This window comes from Balaenoptera borealis (assembly GCF_965194805.1).
Source record: "Balaenoptera borealis genome assembly, chromosome: 5".
Lineage (NCBI taxonomy): Eukaryota > Metazoa > Chordata > Mammalia > Artiodactyla > Balaenopteridae > Balaenoptera > Balaenoptera borealis.
The window spans coordinates 35347237-35368173 of record NC_138862.1 but is presented as its reverse complement, the minus strand read 5'-3'; the positions used below and the strand labels follow the sequence as shown (position 1 = coordinate 35368173).

Here is a 20937-nt window from a genome sequence, read left to right as displayed (position 1 = left end):
TATGAGAGAAATACTTAAGGAAAGATTCCCATAGATACATATATGTAGCACAGATTAAATGTTTCATTTTATTCTTTGCAATATAAATTGAAATTTAACTGCATCATCACTTACATTAAAGTCATTTTAATAAAGATTTCTAATTTTTAAAAACTGGGATTTGTGATCATATGCTACTTCTCAGTCCTACATACATCTTCAATTAAATAGACAAATACATGACTTTCTGTTATCATTCAGAAGTAACAGTTGCACGTCAGTAAATTTCATCTGATGATTTTCTTCTTTGTGCTTCCCAAATATTCTGAAAGGTTGGTATTACTATACCGACTTTATAATGAGAAAATTGAAACTTGAATGGTATGTATTGATAGATTATAGCCATCACAGAGTAAGTTAGTGGCCTTTAGGATTTCAATTAAGAATTATTCAGTACTTACGCTGTTTCTCCAATACTCTTATATTTTTCAGGTATTACTAATGCCAAAATAGCATTAAAATTTTCACAGAGCTTCAGTTTAAGCTGTACTAATAAAATTCCAGTAAAAATCCCATAAAAGAGGCAAAATATCTATCTGGTTATGTTTTAAATATAAAACTGAGAAGTATAGCTAGTGGTCTCTGAATGTGTGGACCCAAATTTTTTTTTATTTCTTTTGCTTTTTGTTTGTTTATTTTTAAATATCTGATGTACAGTGTACCATAATTTCCCATTTATTTTAAAATGTTATTTATAATGGATTAATTTTGAGAATCAAATAAGAAAGATCTTCAGAACACAAATTAGTAATATACAGGTCCCAGATTACTGTCTACTGTCAACATCTAAATTTTTAACAGCTTACACTTGAAAAGCACTTTAAAGAGTAGAGTAACATTTCGCAAAATGTGTTCCAGGGAATATCTTTCCAACAAGAGTGATGGCTAGGAATAAAATAAATTTAGGAAACATAATGACACATTATATCTTTTTGGAAATTCACAAAACATATTAGCATCTTAAAGACTGAGAAGTCTTTCACTGAAGAAACCTGTTTCCTGGTTTAACTTGACATTTCTCAGATGGGTGCAACCATAGCCACTTTTTCTTTTTTCCTGGTAACATCTATTAACATTCATCAGAGATAGTGTTGGACACTACTGTCTTATTTAGTCCCCAAACAAATCCTGTGAAAGGGATGACCTCATCCTTACCTTTTTGAGACCTGTCAAGATCACCAAGCTAATAAGTAGCAGAGCAAGGATTTGCACTCAGATCTTCAGGCTAAATCCAGAGACATTTTCTCTTTCCACTTGGCCACAGTTCTTTTTTATCCCCACCGGTACCTTCATGCTCCACTTATTTTTAACCCATATGTCCCATGCTGAAGGAAATTGCTTGTGCTGCCACTTCATGCAGCACTTTAGGATTTTGTTCCAATTTTAAGAGAGAATTCTTGATAACAGGATTGCTGTGTTAAGTATTTGTTTAACGCTAAAGCAGAAAACCACTCATGAGTAACACAGGCAGTTAAATGGTACCATCTGGAGCAAGAGGCATCTGTAAGTATCCTTATTTAAGAACCAGTTTACAAATAATAACAGATCCCTGGAATTAAACAGTTAGCTCCTTTGTCGTATATAACAGCATTCAAGGGAAATAGCTTTTAAATCTTCACAAACAGAAATACTAAGATATTTTAATTCTTTCCTTAGAAATAACAAGATGAGGATCTCTTAAACCAATAATATTAAGAGCAACAGATAATCCAGTTCCTGTTCTCCAGTTTCATAAACACAAACAAGAAATAAAGTTTCACATTTAGAAGAGGAAGAGCAAGGAAATTAAACTTACCTAGATTACAGCACAGAAAGAAAGAAGAGAAGCATTTTTGAAAAATAAGAATCAAAAGATTCACTTCATAACAAACAGAAATATTGTATAACTCAGACACACTTTCCAGTCATTATTTGTTGCAAATTATGTTTCCACTTTATATTTTGCTTGTCTGCATAGCATTCATCAAAATCAGATTTTGATTATTTTGTACTCTGTATGGCATATTGTGTGTGCTCAAGAAATATTCATAGGATACATAGATACAGATTAAAATAAAGATAGAAATAGATGTAGGCATAGAAATGACAAAGAGTACAATCAAAGACTATTTCTTTATGGAGAGAAATGCAAAGCAATTCTCAGACCTAGAAAGTCATAGCTCCTTAGGGCAATGTTTTCCTATCTTAAAATGGTAATATTTGTGCTGTACACTATACTTTAAGGTAAACAGACAGATACGGTTCAAGACCAAAAATGGACCAGCCGGGGGCTGTTGGCGGTGCTGCTGTGGCCCGCTGGAGAACTTGTAAGGCCAGAACCAGGACTGTGGGGATCAAAATCCCTGCAAACTGTGCCCCAGAGACTAAAATCTTCTCTTTCCTTTGCATTCTATCCATCAACTGTATAGACCTCATTGAAAGCAGCTTTTTCTGCAGTGTGAATTTATTTGTGTATCTCCCTTAAGTTAGTATTGAACAAGTATATTAATATAAAGGACCCCAGGTTCACTTGTGGAACCCAGGTAACACCTATACCCAGTATCTATTTTCATCCCAACATGCTTTTTTTTCTCTGTAGACAAAAGCAACTTTTTAAAGACAATTAGATTTGAACATGTACAACACAATTGTTAAAACTTTACTGAAATCACACATACACACAGTCTGTAAAAAAAAAATTCTGAAGATCCTAAAACCATCAGTAATTTGTTTATGAATTTATATTTTTATCATCACACTTTTCCGTTGTGTAATGTAAATCTCATATCCTGAGCTTAAATATTTTCCTCTCACACTCTTCTCAAAAAAGGACCACATCAGTGTCTCTGAGAGTTAAAGGAGGTGAGATAATGAGGAGATGTGCTATGAAAATTCCAAAAGGCAATAGAAATGTAAATACTGTAGAGCAAATGAACAAACCACCCAGGAGGAAAGATAGATGATAGATAGATAGATAGATAGATAGATAGATAGATAGATAGATAGATAGATAGAATATTAGATTGTTCCTGACTTTCATGAATAAATAATCCAAATCTCTCTTTTTTTCTCTTGATAGCTAATTTATAATACTTAAAAATATTACAGTAAATAATTATTTAGCTAGAATTGCATTTTTATTTTAATAATAGCTGCCTGATAACGCTTCTTAAGTATTTTCTCATAGATAGTTTCTGTGTCTGTACAATGCGTTTGTATTTGAGAGTATATTGACTCCACCAATGCACCTTTAAACGAACAATGCTTTAGAATGGGTAACATAACCTAAATCCTAAATTTCCTTCTTAAATTCTTAGAGGAAAGAGCATTCTTTTCTTGTCCACACTCAGCTCCCTTTTTCTTTTACTCCCTGATCCCCTGGCCCCTTGCAGACCTCCACTCCCTATGCACAAGTAGTATTAATGCCTTTTCAAGTCATTTTTTTAAATTAAAATTTTCTATTTACTAAAGATAGTGGTTAATGCCTAGGTAAGGAGATATAGAAACATCTTAGCTATGTAAATTCCATCTCTCCTCCTCAGGTTCTGCCCTATCATCACTGAGATTTTGTGTTGTCCCAAATAAATACAATTATTTAAATACAATTAATAGAATAAAGGAGGAAGGGTTATGCCACCGTAGTTCAAAATTTGTGACATAATAGTCCAAAATATCTAAGCAACTCAGCTTTACCTCATTTCCTCTGTTCTGTTTCTGAAAATCTGTCCCATAAAATCTCTTGCGCACCTTATAGGACCTAAGGGATCTGAAGTGTGAAGTTACTTCTGGAGCTAGAAAAGGGTGGGATTGTGAAAAATTTCCCAAAGCCTGGTTTCATCAAACTTCCTTCATGTTCAGTAGTTGTCCTCAACGAGTAGGTGCACCTAGGTGACTTTTCCATAATATTTATATATTGTGCTTTGTGCTTTTAACTTTTTCAGAGTGCTTTCGCTTTTTTTTTTTTTTTTTTTCATTTCATGTTCTGCTTCTCTTTGGGCACCTGGACTGACTGACTATACCATATATTGTGCTTACCACAGCTTACACAAAACTTCCTATTTTGGTAACATTTAAGATGTTCTTTGTATGTTGTGACACATTTTGGCAATTTGGGAAAAGAAAAAGAAAGCATTCACTAATATAGTGTATTTGCAAATAGGTACAATAAGCTAGCTTTGCATAATGCTACTAGGAATCAAAAGGTTTAATTTACAGAATGATTGATGGCATAATGCAGCCTTTAAATATAGAGAAAACAATAAGCACTCTAAAAATGAAAGGCAACTTGGGCACCATTTTTTTTTTTTTTGCTTTTTTGCATAAATTCCTTAGAAGCTTTCATAAACTCATCTTTCTTCCTCAAGGTAATTGTGTTTAAAAGAAACCTGCAAAAAGCTAAATAATTGATCCGTACAGGCTTAAATGGAAACAACTTATACCTGTTTTATCATGGGTAGGGATGTAAATGCATAAATATGATTGAAGCAGTTATACTTGGAAGGATGGTGTTAATGGGGAGACTTCCTGATGTTCATGCTACTTGCTTTTGTAGAACAACATATACGTTAAATTATGCAGCCATTGATTGTGGGGGTTGTTTATTTTTTTTTGCAGCAGCAGCAGCAGATATACTGATATTTATTGAACATATTATCCATTGACAGCCAGATACACAGTCTTTTTTTTTTTTTTATACTTAGCAAAGTAGTATCTTTAATTGAAAACATAAGAACCTAAACAATATTGTGTCAAAAGCATGTATAAAAATAAACATAGTTTTTATAACAGATATTATACTTTACAATGAAAGAGTCTAGGCCTGGACATCAAGAGCAATATCACAGGAACATCAGGAGACACAGATACTCATGAAAGAGATTCAGAATTAATAAATCTGGAGTACAGTTTTTACTGATTTTTAGTTATTTTAGAGCCCTGAAATATTCACCTTTCAGTTTTTAGATTTTAGATTTCTCAGTATGAAGCACAGAGTGATCTTACTTATTAGCTCAGATACTCTTCTCCTCAATATTAATTAAAATTTAATCAGTCCATTCTGTCTACAAGAAAATTTATATGTATATAATGAATTACAAATGTAATGAAATATGTATACAATGATATCTATACATAGATATAGATATATACTCTCACAGCCAAAGACCCTAGCTAGAAATGTAAAAAAATAGTGAGTTTTTTCTCAATAAACAAACATTTGGAAATTCAGTTTAATATTTTACAAGATAAATGATCAAGTTTTATGCTTAATTTCTTTTCTTTTTTTTTTTGAATTTGAGAATTTTATTTATTTTTTTATACAGCAGGTTCTTATTAGTTATCCATTTTGATACATATTAATGTATACATGTCAATCCCAATCTCCCAATTCATCCCACCACCACCCACCACCACCACTTTCCCCCATTGGTGTCCATATGTTTGTTCTCTATATCTGTGTCTCTATTTCTGCCCTGTAAACCGGTTCATCTGTACCATTTTTCTAGGTTCCACATACGTGCATAAATATACGATATTTGTTTTTCTCCTTCTGACTTACCTCCACTCTGTATTACAGTCTCTAGATCCATCCATGTCTCTCCAGATGAGCCAATTTCGTTCCCTTTTACGGCTGAGTAATATTCCATTGTATATATGTACCACAACTTCTTTACCCATTCATCTGTTGATGGGCATTTAGGTTGCTTCCATGACCTGGCTATTGTAAATAGTGCTGCAATGAACATTGGGGGGCATATGTCTTTTTGAATTATGGTTTTCTCTGGGTATATGCCCAGTAGTGGGATTGCTGGGTCATATGGTAATTCTATTTTTAGTTGTTTAAGGAACCTCCATACTGTTCTCCATAGTGGCTGTATCAATTTACATTCCCACCAACAGTGCAAGAGGGTTCCCTTTTCTCCACACCCTCTCCAGCATTTGTTGTTTGTAGATTTTCTGATGATGCCCATTCTAACTGGTGTGAGGTGATACCTCATTGTAGTTTTGAGCTGCATTTCTCTAATAATTAGTGATGTTGAGCATCTTTTCATGTGCTTCGTGGCCGTCTGTATGTCTTCTTTGGAGAAATGTCTATTTAGGTCTTCTGCCCATTTTTGGATTGGGTTGTTTGTTTTTTTAATGTTGAGCTGCATGAGCTGTTTATACATTTTGGAGATTAATCCTTTGCCTGTTGATTCATTTGCAAATATTTTTTCCCATTCTGAGCGTTGTCTTTTCATCTTTTTGTAGTTTCCTTTGCTTTGTGAAATCTTTTAAGTTTCATTAGGTCCCATTTGTTTATTTTTGTTTTTATTTCCATTACTCTAGGAGGTGGATCAAAAAAGATCTTGTTGTGATTTATGTCAAAGAGTGTTCTTCCTATGTTTTCCTCTAAGAGTTTTATAGTGTCCAGTCTTACATTTAGGTTTCTAATCCATTTTGAGTTTATTTTTGTGTATGGTGTTAGGGTGTCTTCTAATATCATTCTTTTACGTGTAGCTGTCCAGTTTTCCCAGCACCACATAGGTGCATGGGTTTATCTCTGGGCTTTCTATCCTGTTCCACTGATCTATATTTCTGTTTTTGTGCCAGTACCATATTGTCTTGATTACTTTGTAGTATAGCTTTGTAGTATAGTCTGAAGTCAGAGAGTCTGATTCCTCCAGCTCTGTTTTTTCCCTCAAGACTGCTTTGGCTATTCGGGGTCTTTTGTGTTTCCATACAAATTTTAAGATTTTTTGTTCTAGTTCCGTAAAAAAGGTCATTGGTAATTTGATGGGGATTGCACTGAATCTGTAGATTGCTTTGGGTAGTACAGTCATTTTCACAATATTGATTCTTCCAATCCAAGAACATGGTATCTCTCTCCATTTCTTTGTATCATCTTTAATTTCTTTCATCAGTGTCTTATAGTTTTCTGCATACAGGTCTTTTGCCTCCTTAGGTAGGTTTATTCCTAGGTATTTTATTCTTTTTGTTGCAGTGGTAAATGGGAGTGTTTCCCTAATTTCTCTTTCAGATTTTTCATCATTAGTGTATAGGAATGCAAGAAATTTCTGTGCATTAATTTTGTATCCTGCAACTTTACCAAATTCATCGATTAGCTCTAGTAGTTTTCTGGTGGCATCTTTAGGATTCGTTATGTATAGTACCATGTCATCTGCAAACAGTGACAGTTTTACTTCTTCTTTTCCAATTTGTATTCCTTTTATTTCTTTGTCTTCTCTGATTGCCATGGCTAGGACTTCCAAAACTATGTTGAATAATTGTGGCGAGATGGGACATCCTTGTCTTGTTCCTGATCTTAGAGGAAATGCTTTCAACATTGTTTTTCAACATTGAGAATGATGTTTGCTGTGGGTTTGTTGTATATGGCCTTTATTATGTTGATGTAGGTTCCCTCTATGCCCACTTTCTGGAGAGTTTTTATCATAAATGGGTGTTGAATTTTGTCAAAAGCTTTATCTGGATCGATTGAGATGATCATATGGTTTTTCTTCTTCAATTTGTTAATATGGTGTATCACATTAATTGATTTGCGTGTACTGAAGAATCCTTGCATCCCTGGGATAAATCCCACTTGATCATGGTGTATGATCCTTTTAATGTGCTGTTGGATTCTGTTTGCTAGTATTTTGTTGAGGATTTTTACATCTATATTCATCAGTAATATTGGTCTGTAGTTTTCTTTTTTTTGGTAGTATCTTTGTCTGGTTTTGGTATCAGGGTGATGGTGGCCTCACAGAATGAGTTTGGGAGTGTTCTTCCTCTGCAATTTTTTGGAAGAGTTTGAGAAGGATGGGTGTTAGCTCTTCTCTACATGTTTGGTAGAATTCATCTGTGAAGCCATCTGGTCCTGGACTTTTGATTGTTGCAAGATATTTAATCACAGTTTCAATTTCATTACTTGTGATTGGTCTGTTCATATTTTCTATTTCTTCCTGGTTCAGTCTTGGAAGGTTATACCTTTCTAAGAATTTGTCCATTTCTTCCAGGTTGTCCATTTTATTGGCATAGAGTTGCTTGTAGTAGTCTCTTAGGATGCTTTGTATTTCTGCGGTGTCTGTTTAACTTCTCCTTTTTCATTTCTGATTTTATTGATTTGAGTCCTCTCCCTCTTTTTCTTGATGAGTCTGGCTAATGGTTTATCAATTTTGTTTACCTTCTCAAAGAACCAGCTTTTAGTTTTATTGATCTTTGCTATTGTTTTCTTTGTTTCTTTCATTTATTTCCGCTCTGCTCTTTATGATTTCTTTTCTTCTGCTAACTTTGGGTTTTGTTTGTTTTTCTTGCTCTAGTTCCTTTAAGGGTAAGGTTAAATTGTTTATTTGAGATTTTTCTTGTTTCTTGATGTAGGATTGTATAGCTATAAACTTCCCTCTTAGAACTGCTTTTGCTGCATCCCATAGGTTTAGGATCGTCCTGTTTTTGTTATAATTTGTCTCTAGGTATTGTTTGATTTCCTCTTTGATTTCTTCAGTGGTCTCTTGGTTATTTAATAACGTATTGTTTAGCCTCCATGTGTTTGTGTTTTTACGTTTTTTTCCCTGTAATTGATTTCTAATCTCAGAGCGTTGTGGTCAGTAAAGATGCTTAAAATGATTTCAAATTTCTTAAATTTACTGAGGCTTGATTTGTGACCCAAGTTGTGATCTATCCTTGAGAAGGTTCCGTGTGCACTTGAGAACAAAGTGTAATCTGCTGTTTTTGGACGGAATGTCCTATAAATTTCAAATAAATCTATCTGGTCTATTGTGTCATTTAAAGCTTCTGTTTCCTTATTAATTTTCTGTCTGGATGATCTGTCCATTGGTGTAAGTGAGGTGTTAACGTCTCCCACTACTATTGTGTTACTGTCAATTTCCTCTTTTATAGCTGTTAGCAGTTGCCTTATATATTGAGGTGCTCCTATGTTGGGTGTATATATATTTATAATTGTTATATCTTCTTCTTGGATTGATCCCTTGATCATTATGTAGTGTCCTTCCTTGTCTCTTGTAACATTCTTTATTTTAAAGTCTATTTTATCTGATATGAGAATTGCTATTCCAGCTTTCTTTTGATTTCCATTTGCATGGAATATCTTTTTCCATCCTCTCACTTTCAGCCTGTATGTTTCCCTAGGTCTGAAGTGGTTCTCTTATAGACAGCATATATATGGATCTTGTTTTTGTATGCATTCAGCCAGCCTGTGTCTTTTGGTTGGAGCATTTAATCCATTCACGTTTAAGGTAATTATCGATATGTATGTTCCTATGACCATTTTCTTAATTGTTATGGGTTTGTTTTTGTAGGTCCTTGTCTTCTCTTGTGTTTCCCACTTAGAGAATTTCCTTTAGCATTTGTTGTAGAGCTGGTTTGGTGGTGCTGAATTCTCTTAGCTTTTGCTTGTCTGTAAAGCTTTTGATTCCTCCATTGAATCTGAATGAGATCCTGGCCGGGTAGAGTAATCTTGGTTATAGGTTCTTCCCTTTCATCACTTTAAATATGTCATGCCACTCAAGTCTGGCTTGTAGAGTTTCTGCTGAGAAATCAGCTGTTAACCTTATGGGAGTTTCCTTGTATGTTATTAGTCATTTTTCCCTTGCTGCTTTCAATAATTTTTCTTTGTCTTTAATTTTTGCCAGTTTGATTACTATGTGTCTTGGAGTGTTTCTCCTTGGGTTTATCCTGCTTGGGACTCTGTGCTTCCTGGACTTGGGTGGCTATTTCCTTTCCCATGTTAAGGAAGTTTTTGACTACAATCTCTTCAAATATTTTCTCAGGTCCTTTCTCTCTCTCTTCTCCTGGGACCCCTATAATGTGCATGTTGTTGCATTTAATGTTGTCCCAGAGGTCCCTTAGGCTGTGTTCATTTCTTTTTTCTTTATTCTGTTCCATGGCAGTGAATTCCACCATTCTGTGCTCCAGGTCACTTATCCATTCTTCTGCCTCAGTTATTCTGCTACTGATTCCTTCTAGTGTATTTTTCATTTCAGTTATTGTAGTGTTCCTCTCTGTTTGTTTGTTCTTTAATTCTTCTAGGTGTTTTTTCTTTAATTCTTCTAGGTCTTTGTTAAACACTTCTTGTGTCTTCTCGATCTTTGCCTCCATTCTTTTTCCGAGGTCCTGGATCATCTTCACTATCATTATTCTGAATTCTTTTTCTTGAAGGGTGACTATCTCCACTTCATTTAGTTGTTTTTCTGGGGTTTTATCTTGTTCCTTCATCTGGTACATAGTCCTCTGCCTTTTCATCTTGTCTGTTTCTGTGAATGTGGTTTTTGTTCCACACGCTGCAGGACTGTAGTTCTTGCTTTTGCTCTCTGCCCTCTGGTGGATTAGGCTATCTAAGATGCTTGTGCAAGTTTGCTGATGGGAAGGACTGGTGGTGGGTAGAGCTGACTGTTGCTCTGGTGGGCAGAACTCAGTAAAACTTTAATCCCCTTGTCTGGTAATGGGGTGGGGCTGGGTTCCCTCCCTGTTGGTTGTTTGGCCTGAGGCAACCCAACACTGGAGCCAATCCGGGCTCTTTGGTGGGGCTAATGGAGGACTCTGGGAGGGCTCACGCCAAAGAATACTTCCCAGAACTTCTGCTGCCAGTGTCCTGGTCGTAACGGTGAGCCACAGCCATCCCCCGCCTCTGCAGGAGACCCTCCAACACTAGCAGGTAGGTCTGGTTCAGTCTTCTATAGGGTCACTGCTCCTTCCCCTGGGTCCTGATGCACACACTACTTTGTGTGTGCCCTCCAAGAGTGGAGTCTCTGCTTCCCCCAGTCCTGTTGAAGTCCTGCAATCAAATCCCACTATGCTTCAAAGTCTGATTCTCTAGGAATTCCTCCTCCTGTTTCCAGACCCCCAGGTTGGGAAGCCTGACATGGGGCTCAGAACCTTCACTCCAGTGTGTGGACTTCTGTGGTATAAGTGTTGTCCAGTTTGTGAGTCACCCACCCAGAAGTTATGGGAATTGATTTTATTGTGATTGTGCCCCTCCTACCATCTCATTTTGGCTTCTCCTTTGTCTTTGGATGTGGGGTATCTTTTTTGGTGATTTCCAGTGTCTTCCTGTCGACGATTGTTCAGCAGTTAGTTGTGATTCTGGTGCTCTCGCAAGAGGGAGTGGGCACACGTTCTTCTACTCCACCATCTTGAACCAATCTTGGGTTGTTTGATTTTGATTTGACGTTTTTAGTTCCAGCACTAACTGAAATTTTAGTATTAAGTTGTAAAATAGAGTTCTAAAGTTGTAATGTGAAAATAAACTTCATCAGAATAAAAGTAATGTCATAACCAGTATCTGATTCCTCTAGTGAATATATAATTTCCACAGGAGCAGTGAAATGTGCAAATATATACATATATACACACACACACAAAGATCTGCTTTTGAAGTCCTTATGCAGTTGTGTGAGTGGGGAGGGTGTTATGTCAGATCATTTAGTTTCTAAATTATGTCTGGTTTAAACCAAGATTTAAATGTATCTGAGAAGCCTGAGCCTTTTCAATTAATATGAAGAAGATACATTCATATTAATTAATAAGAACTACTTATATAACACTTATTATGTGCCAGGCTCTGCACTAAACATTTCATGTGTAAAAGTTCATTTAATTATGTCAAGAAATGAATGAAATGTGTTCTATCATTGTTCCAACCGTAGAGATGAGAAAACAAAGCACAGAGAGATTAAGGGATTCAAACCCTGTAAGGCTCAGAGACCACACGCTTAACACTAAACTATAGGTGCACCTTAGAGGTATGTTTTATAGTAAAAGTGTTTTATGTAGCTAAAAGATTGAAAACATTCCTGATTATCTACAGGGTAGATGAAGGTCACAGTGCATGGTAGTGTATGGATTATCTCCATGGTAGATAAAGGACCCAGGAGGACTGAGAGCTTGTCTGTCTTATTCACTTACTGTTGTTTCCTATCACCTAGACCTAGAACACTGCAGTGGACAAAGTAGCCATTTAGTCAATTTTGGTGAATGAGTAAATCCAACCAGATAATCATTGGTGCCTATTGTCAGAGTGAAAGTCCCAACTTTTTAGTTATGACCATGTTGGTTCCACCAGTGATAAAAACAAAAATTATCAATTCATTTTATAAATATAAATACCTGGAACAACCAAACAAAAAAGAACTGAAAGGACAAGGGAAAATTGCAAAGACTGTGCCTTTGTCTAAATATACTCATCTAAGCTTCCCTTTAAGTCTAAAATTCTAGAATCTAGGGGGAATAAAACAAGATCAGCTTCTCTTTTAGTTCACTCTCTTCTTTCCCTTCTATCCTCACTTCCCACCAGCCATGCTTTTCTGGACTAAATATAACAACTTGTTTTACTCTTTCTTGTTTTTGTTGTTTTCCCTAGAAGTGGAAAGAAACAGAAATTCCAACTGTGTTCCATTTATTCAGACATGCAACACAAATATCTATTTCATCTTTATTCAAACTTCCTCTATCCCCACTTTAAACTCATAATCAAACCAAACATTTTATTGAGAAAATAGATGCAATCTGACAAAATCACCTCATTTTTATAGATTCCCCAGTCTAATTGCCAATGTCCCTGTGTATTTGGCCTCTTTTCTATCTTTGCTCTTACTGAGTTAACAGCCTCTCTTGATGTCATCCCAATTCATCCCTCTTGTCTATGCAAAGGCAATTGTTCTGCAATTATCCCTTTGATCTCCTGCACCATTAATTTCTCCCTCACTCTAAAACCATTTCCATCAGCATACAAACAGGCCATAATTGTACCCATTTTAAAAAAGAAAAAACCTTGCTTGACCAAATATCTGCTCCTCTATCACAAGAAAACTTCTTGGTTGAGTATATCAGGAAGTCTCAACTCCTTTACCTTCCATTCTTGCCTCATGTCACTAAGATGATTAAAACTTTTTAATAACTCCTATTGCACTTAGAATAAAAATATCCAAGTTCCTTACTATGAGCTACAATATTTTGAGGAACCTGGCTCCTACTTACCTCTTCCCATTTCATCCTCCCCCAATCACACACATTATGCTCTACACATACACATCTTCCTCTGTCCCTTGAAAAGCCAAGTTCTTCCCAACCTTAGGGCTATTACCTGCTATTGTTTCTGCCTGGAACACTTAACTTCCTAAGTATCAAATAGCTAGTTACTTTTCATTCAGTTTATATCAAATATCTTCTCTTTAGGGAGGCGTTCCTGACCTCACTATGTAAAATGCTTGTATTACTTATCTTTAGCTAGGTAACAAATCACCCCAAGATGTTGTGGTTTAAAACATTAATAATATATGGTTGCTATGCCATCATCTATTTAACTCACCATTTCTGTCAGGACTTTAGGAAAGCTGGATTGGGTGTTTTAGCTCAGAATCTCGAAGTTTCAGTCAGATGTCAGCTGGGGCTATCCAGAGGCCTGACTGAGGCTGGTAACCCACCTCCATGATGGCTCACTCACATGGCTAGCAAGTTGATGTGGGTAAGTTGGCTCCTCTCCAGATGGATTTCTCCAAGGAACTGTTTGTGTGTCTTACAATGTGGAGGTTGGTTTTCCCCAGAGCAAGCAATCCAAGAAATCAAGGCAGAAACTGCAGTGTCTTTATGACATGGTCTTAGAAGTAACACACCATATTCTCTTGATCTTATTGACCAGCAATGATTAAATATGTGAGAGGTATATACAAGGATGTGAATACTGGGAGGTCACTTTAGAGCTTACTTTGTTTTGTTTTGTTGTCGTCTTTTTACTTAAATTTCACCAGCCATTCCTCCATTTTGAATAAGGAGTCTTTGCTATCTACTAAGTTCAATAGAGTAGCAGAATACAGTAGTGTCTTGATCAACACTTGTTCTAATTCCTACCATGCAGATGCTGAGAGAATTAGAAAAAACAATATTTCCCAGGTTCCCTTGTGACTAAGCTTCAAGATATGAATTAGGTTTACCCATCCAGTCATACTGGCAAAAGTTCCTCATTTAGAACTTAGTCACATGGAAAAACAGGCAGTATAATATCCATATCACTGGTCTGCCGTTATTACTGATACGGTTTCTGGCAGAGCTGGTTATTCTGGAGCAAGTGGTTATAAGATCAGCTTCCTGATTCAGGAAATTTCTGATTATAGAAGAGGCAACAGCTGTCTGGGTGCTTCATTTCTATGGTATGGTTTTGGGAGTTGTCATAGCATTCAGCATTGAGTCTCTTTTTTTTTCAGCTCTCCCAGTGATTTAGGAGCTACCATTATCTTTTAATAAATCACTTTCTGCTTTCATTAGCTAGAGTTCTGTCATCTGTAACTAAAAACCCTGATCATTACGAGTTGCATTAGCTGTGTCAGCCAAAATAATACCTCGGCAGTCTCCAATGGGTGTGTGTGTGTGTGTGTGTGTGTGTGTGTGTGTGAATGTCTTATATATAAATAGCTGTATCATAACAGCTATCTCACCTGTGAAGAGCAGTGCCTACAGGAACTTTCAATCTCTCCTTTTTTCTCTGTTGTGGCTTTAGGATTTTTTTCTTGATTTCTATTTCTGCTCCACTCAACTATTACTTCCTGTTACTGTCTCTTATGCCCAGGTTCACCCAACAATAGGAGAGTTAACAGTTGCAAGGAAGACAAAATTAACAACTGTTTTCATTCGACAATCCCAGTCTCTCAGTGCTCACGCACCATTCTTACGAGGAAAGGAGTAACCTTCCAAACTCAGACACTTGTCCCACTTTCCTATCCTTTTTCTTTCTTCACCTCAAGGTACTAGATCTTCTCTGCTATAATAAAATGTCTAAGATATCAGTCAAGATTGTTCTGAAATTTAACCTCATCTAACTTCAGTACTCAAAAATTATCATTAATGTTCATATCTCCCATAGATTCAAATAGAGAAAAATAGTTCTAAAATTTGGGTCTCTATGGGTTTTCATGGAGAGGCATAGGTAGAAAGCAAAGTATAAATAGCAAAGCAGGGAAAAATTTTTACCTAACCTCCACTTCCTACTTCCTAGGAAGTAGGCTCTAGAAAAATCTCAAAAGTCCCATGTGCTTGAGTAACACACATGATATTGGGGCTGTGTGAAACAGTTAAACAATAACATGTGAAATGACTGTTTAACATGCTACATAGGAAATGTCATGGCCTCCTTGTTTCTGCCCAGTGGGGCAGCTGTTTTCAGTTTAGGCTTTTCCCAACAAAGAGACCTTGAAACACTACTCCTATAGCCACAACATGCATAAGAAAGCAGACAAAGATTTCTGGGAATGGAAGGACAAGAGAACTGCAGAATCACACAGTTCCAGCCAGCACTTGGCAGAGCGTAAGGGAGAAGAGTAAAACGTCCCATAGTATTCAACTGATAAAGACTCAGTACTTAAAGACTGCTTTGAAGACGTGTACAGTAAAATACCAGTGTAATGGGTGCCTGGAATGCCTGGTGAGGCAGGGCTTTAATTTGTTTTACGGAGCTGAGTACCAGCTGCTTCTCTGTTTAGGAAGAGGTAAAAAAATTCATCTTAAAGGCATTCTTCTCTACTCTGTGCAGTTATGCAAATGTAAGGCATAAAGTCATTCCTCACTGAACAAATCTTCTGGTAGATTTAGCAGGGCTGCATCTAACTCTTGGTAATCGGAGCCTCAGAAGTGGGTGCACCAATTTGCATAAGGAACCCTTGGTGAATGGAGGAGGCAAAATCTCAACCACTTTTCCCTGAGACTGGAAATTAAGGAAAACTGTTCAGTGGAGAGAAGTACACCTGACTAAATTCTGCTGACATTCCAGAGACCCTAAGGGGAATTTGCTGGGGTGGGGGTGGGGGAGTGTTGGGCTGGGGGGAGAGAGACTATAGTATTGACCTGGGCTCAATGGGATTTCTTAAGGAGGGAAGGCTACGGTTGTCCTGGTCTATGACTCTAGAAAGAGTGTCAGAAAGCTGTAACCATGGGGCTCAAATATGGAGCACCAGCATAGTTTGCATAAAGATCTGAACCATCTAATGCACTTTCACTAGAAAACCAAGAACATTCAATAGTAACTCTATGTCAGTAAAAAATGCAGTGAACTGACTGGACCCTTTGGGTATTCCCTCTTTCCACCTGGCTTTCAGAAGCAGGGCTGACTTGTGGGTGGTGGCAAAGCCTTGCAAGACCAATATCTTCCTGGTCTAATTTGTATTTGTGTACAAACTGCTCAGGATTATATTGTTGAAATATGATGGTACGAGATGATGCTAATGACATAGTAAGAAATTGAACCCAGAATCCAGATCTAGGAGAAATGCTAAAGAGAATTTTTACAGTCATATAAAGGAATTATTTCAGAGTTTTAGGGTGTAGTTAGATTTTAAGGACCCTGGTGTGGTGGACAGACCCTAATATGACCCTCAATAATTTCCACTTCCTGATGTCTCCTTGTGTCCACGCCTTTATGGAACCTCCCCTGTGAATGTGTTAGAACATGTGTATCATAGTCTAATCAACGGAATATGGTAAAAGTGTTAAGATGTCACTGTCATGATTATATCACATTACACAAGATTCCATTTTAGCAGACTGAAGAAAGTCTCCTTGCTGGCTTGATGAAGTAAGCAGCATGTTGAAGAAGTCTATGTGGCAAGGAACTGGGGGTAGGGACTACTTGGGGTGGAGAGCCTCTAGGGACTGCAAGTATCCTCTAGGACCTGTGGGTGGCAAAGCCAGCCTCAGTCATACAGCTATAAGAAAATGAATTCTGCCAACAAGCTAAATGAGCTTCAAAGTGGATGCTTCCCCAAATGAGAATTCAGACCACTGGACACCTTGATTGCAGCCTTATGAAACCCTAAGCAGAGGACCTATTAAACTTTGCCCAGACTCCTGACTCACAGAAACTGTGAAATGAGAAATATATGTTGTTTTAAGCAACTGAGTCTGAAACAATTTGTTACATAGCAATAGAAAACTATTACACTGTTACACTTGGTAAATCCCTACTGAGGACTTCCCCAGCCTTGCAGGCTCCACCTTGGACCCAGCAAGGAATCCAACTATGTTTCCTATAAGGAAACTGGGATCCTGGAGAAGCCTCACTAGGGAGCTTCCCCCCACCTAATATTTTCTCATGTATTTTGGTGAGAATGTATTTCTTGAGCTTTTTGCGTAAAGTATAATTCTATAAGATGTAACAGAGTACTCTTTTTCATCAGTTTTCAGAACTCTAAGGAACTAATTCCTGTCTCTTTCTTTAGTGGCAGAGGACACATGGCTCCTGGAATTATAGGGTGTTATACACTGAATGTTTGTGTCCCCCCAAAATTCATAGGTTAAAACCCTACCCTCTAATGTGATGATTTTAGGAGGATGGCCTTTAGAAGGTGATTAGGATTAAGTAAGGTCATGAGGGTAGATCCCTCATGAATGGGATCAGTGCCCTTGTAAGAGTCATGAGAGAACTTGCTTCCTCTGCTCAAGGACAGGACACAAGGAGAAGCTGGCAGTCTGCAACCCAGAAGAGGGCTCTCACTGGAACTCAACTGTGCTGGAACCCTGATCTCACACTTCGAGCCTCCAGAACTGTGAGAGATAAATTTCTGTTGTTTGTAAACCATGCAGCCTATGGTATTTTGGTTATAATATACTGAATGGACTAAGACACAGGGGATAGAAGTGAAGGTCTAAGTAAAGAAAAAGGATGTTGAAATAGCAAGGGAGGAACCATTTACTTAATCCCTACCTCTTACTTCTTGTAGTTATCATCAGTTAAAAATCTCTAGTAATCCTCAAAGGAGTGGTGTTCATAAGGAACCCACGTGATACTGGGTTATGCATAAAGGAGACTTTCAGTGAGGTATACTAGAAATCATTCTTATATTCACAAGGACTCAGTGATTAATGGCAAAAATCAGAGAAGTCCTCAGAGACGTATCAGATACATACCCTTTATGTGTAATTTACATGTGGTCAGCTGTACATAGTTTCATTATACAGTTGACCATTGAACAACACAGGTTTGTATTTGTGTGAGTCCTCTCATATGGGGATATTTTTCAATAGTAAATAGTATAATACTAGGTGATCAGTGGTTGTTTGAATTCTCAGATGAGAACTGCTGATATGAACACTGGATAGGGAGGGCCAACTAAAAGTTATGGTCAGATTTTTTACCATGTAGACGGTTAGCACCCCTAACCCCCATGTTGTTCAAAGGTCAATTGTAATCATTTTAGTAATTTTTATTGTCTATCACAAGAATTAATTTATCCCCCACCCCAAATATCCCATCAGAGATCTTGACACATCTCAAGACTTCAGGGTGGTAAAGGCCTCAGGTTTCTATCATTCAACAAAAGCCTCCCATATCATCATTTACTTCCTAATTTTCTGAGAAAACTCCTGAAAAGTCTTTCTCCTCCCCAGTTTGTCTGCCTTTTCCTTGCACAAGTTTAGGCTTAAAGAGAAAACAAACCAACAAAGAGCAGAGTGGGAGTAGGAGTTGCCTTTGGGGTCCTAAGCACTTCAGCACTTGGCCCTGCCCGTATGGTGGTCAAGAACTCCACAAGACAAGAAGTTCAGAACTTGGAACACAAAATCTGGCAACATTCTCGAGTTTTAGGGAGAAGTGAGCTATAAGACTTCTCACGTCTTCCAACTTTACTGGTGAGAACAAAGCACAGATTAATTTAAAATCAACAGAGTGTCTTGCCACTTCATCCCAAGTTAAATACCACCCCCCAACAGCTATTTTTATATCTAGATATTTTAAGTAGCGGCCAATATCTCTCACTGGTGTTCAGAATAAACCAAACCAGGTAAGCAGCGATATTTACATAATACTATTTGTTCTGCCTCAATGTGGCACAAGTTATGAATGTTTCAGGGAAAAGAGAGGGAGAGAACTGTCTTATTAGAAACAGTAGGTATAGTGGTATAGAAATAGAGACAGGCAGGTAAACTCCTGAAACTAGGGGGTAAAGGGGAAAGAAAATATGTAACCCTATGCCTTCCAAGCTTCTATCCTGCTCCTGTATCACTGCGTAGCCTTTGACCTCTCTCAGGCTGACTCCCAGGCAACAAGTATTACCATTGCCTTTTGGGATATGGGTTAATAATTATTCCCACTGCCCAGTCCTTAAGAGGAGGAGAGTCCTCAGTTTTATTGCTGTTGGGGTGATGATTTTCTGTTTTGCCAAGCTGAATCTCTGAATTTCATTTTTTTTTCCTGAATTCATTTTTGTCCCAAAGGAAACATTGTTTTCCAAGGTGATTCAATTCTACTCGACTGTACAGATTTTGTGGCATTATTGGATTAAATAGGCCTTATGGGCTTACCTTGGGAACCCAGACACCATTTATAACATTTCTATGGGGGAAATGCATTTCAAGCTCTAAACTACCAGATCTACAAAAAGCTCATTAGTAAACCAGTAATGCCCTTTCTTTTCTTTGCCTTGCCTTTGCCTGTTAGAGAAACAACCACACTGGTATGAACTGCATTCTTTTAACTAACTTCTTTTATCAGTTGGAATGTTTTTGTCTGTAAGTAACAGAAGACCCTGCTAAATGCAGCTTAAACAATAAGGACACTTATTATGACATTCAGCAAGAAGTCCAGAGAGAAGCAGATCTAAGAATTGGCTCAGCAGCCTAACAATGCCTTAAAGTACCTAAGCTCTTTCTAACCTTCGGCTTTGCTATGCTCTGCATGTCATCAATCTCCCTCATCCCTAGCCCCTAGGCAGCAGCAACTCTACGCATTAAATCCTCAAAACAACATCCAAAGGCTGGAAAGGAAAGGGGATTGAGGTGTTTTTCTCCTCATGTATATTTCTTTTATCAGGAAGAAACCTTTCCCAGAAGCCTTACAATAGATTTTCTTTCAGGTCCTATTGGCAAGAACTGAGTTACATACAAACTCCAAATGAATCCCTGGTGAAAGGGTAATGAGATTATGACCTATATCCTTCATCTTTTCTACCCTTGGCTGGGACTGGGGCTCATCTACCCTGAGCACATTTTTCCCAAACTTGAACAAAATTAGGGATTGATTAGGAAGAAGAAGAGGGGACTGGTTGTTTGTAGGTAACCAATAGCACATGTCACACTGTAATTTTACTCTTTTTTATGTTGTCTTGCTTAAGAGTTTTACTCTAGACCGGTAACATATGGCACTGGGCTACAAAGATGAGACTTCAATGGGATACAAAGCACATTAACAAAATGAGTGCTAAATTGCAATGTTATGGTTCTGCTGCAAACTCGATGTTTTGAAATTATATTCCTGATTAAACAGTATAAATAGTGCTTTGCCAGTTTGTATGTTAGAGTGATTCACTGAGCTTAAAGACATAAAGGGTGGAAAGCTCCCTAGTGCTAACTATGCACACTTTTCACTGACCTATGTCCAATGAGCCAAAAGATAAGCTATGTGAAATTCACATGTAAACAAGAATATTAGTTAATATGGCACTTACTACACATTGAAATCTCAGCAGCTTTTCAATGATTAGTGGCACTGAAAATCTTTGTCCAGGGTCTATTAGCAGTAGTTTTCTCAAAACAATACCCCTCAGTTAGAATCGTACATAACCAGCAACACAATCACCAGATACCCTTCTCCAGTAATACTCCCAGATATTTTGTTTAGTAAAAATTATTACTCTTTTTGTAAAGATCATACTCCTCATCACAAGACTGTGTAAAAATAATTCACAGCTTTGGACTTCCCTGGTGGTGCAGTCGTTAAGAATCTGCCTGCCAATGCAGGGGACACGTGTTCGAGTCCTGATCCGGGAAGATCCCACATGCCGTGGAGCAACTAAGCACATGTGCTACAACTACTGACCCTGCACTCTAGAGCCCATGGGCCACAACTACTGAGCCCATGTGCCAAAACTACTGAAGCCCTTGCACCTATAGCCCGTGCTCTGCAACTGCAAAAAGACACCACAATGAGAAGCCCACACACCGCAGTGA

At 37.5% G+C, this 20937-nt stretch overlaps 1 long non-coding RNA gene across 6 annotated transcripts in view; it reads right to left on the bottom strand.

Moving 5' to 3' along the window:
- Positions 1-20937, bottom strand: part of LOC309628913 — a 242844-nt gene that overhangs the window by 171570 nt on the left and 50337 nt on the right. The window lies entirely within an intron of this gene.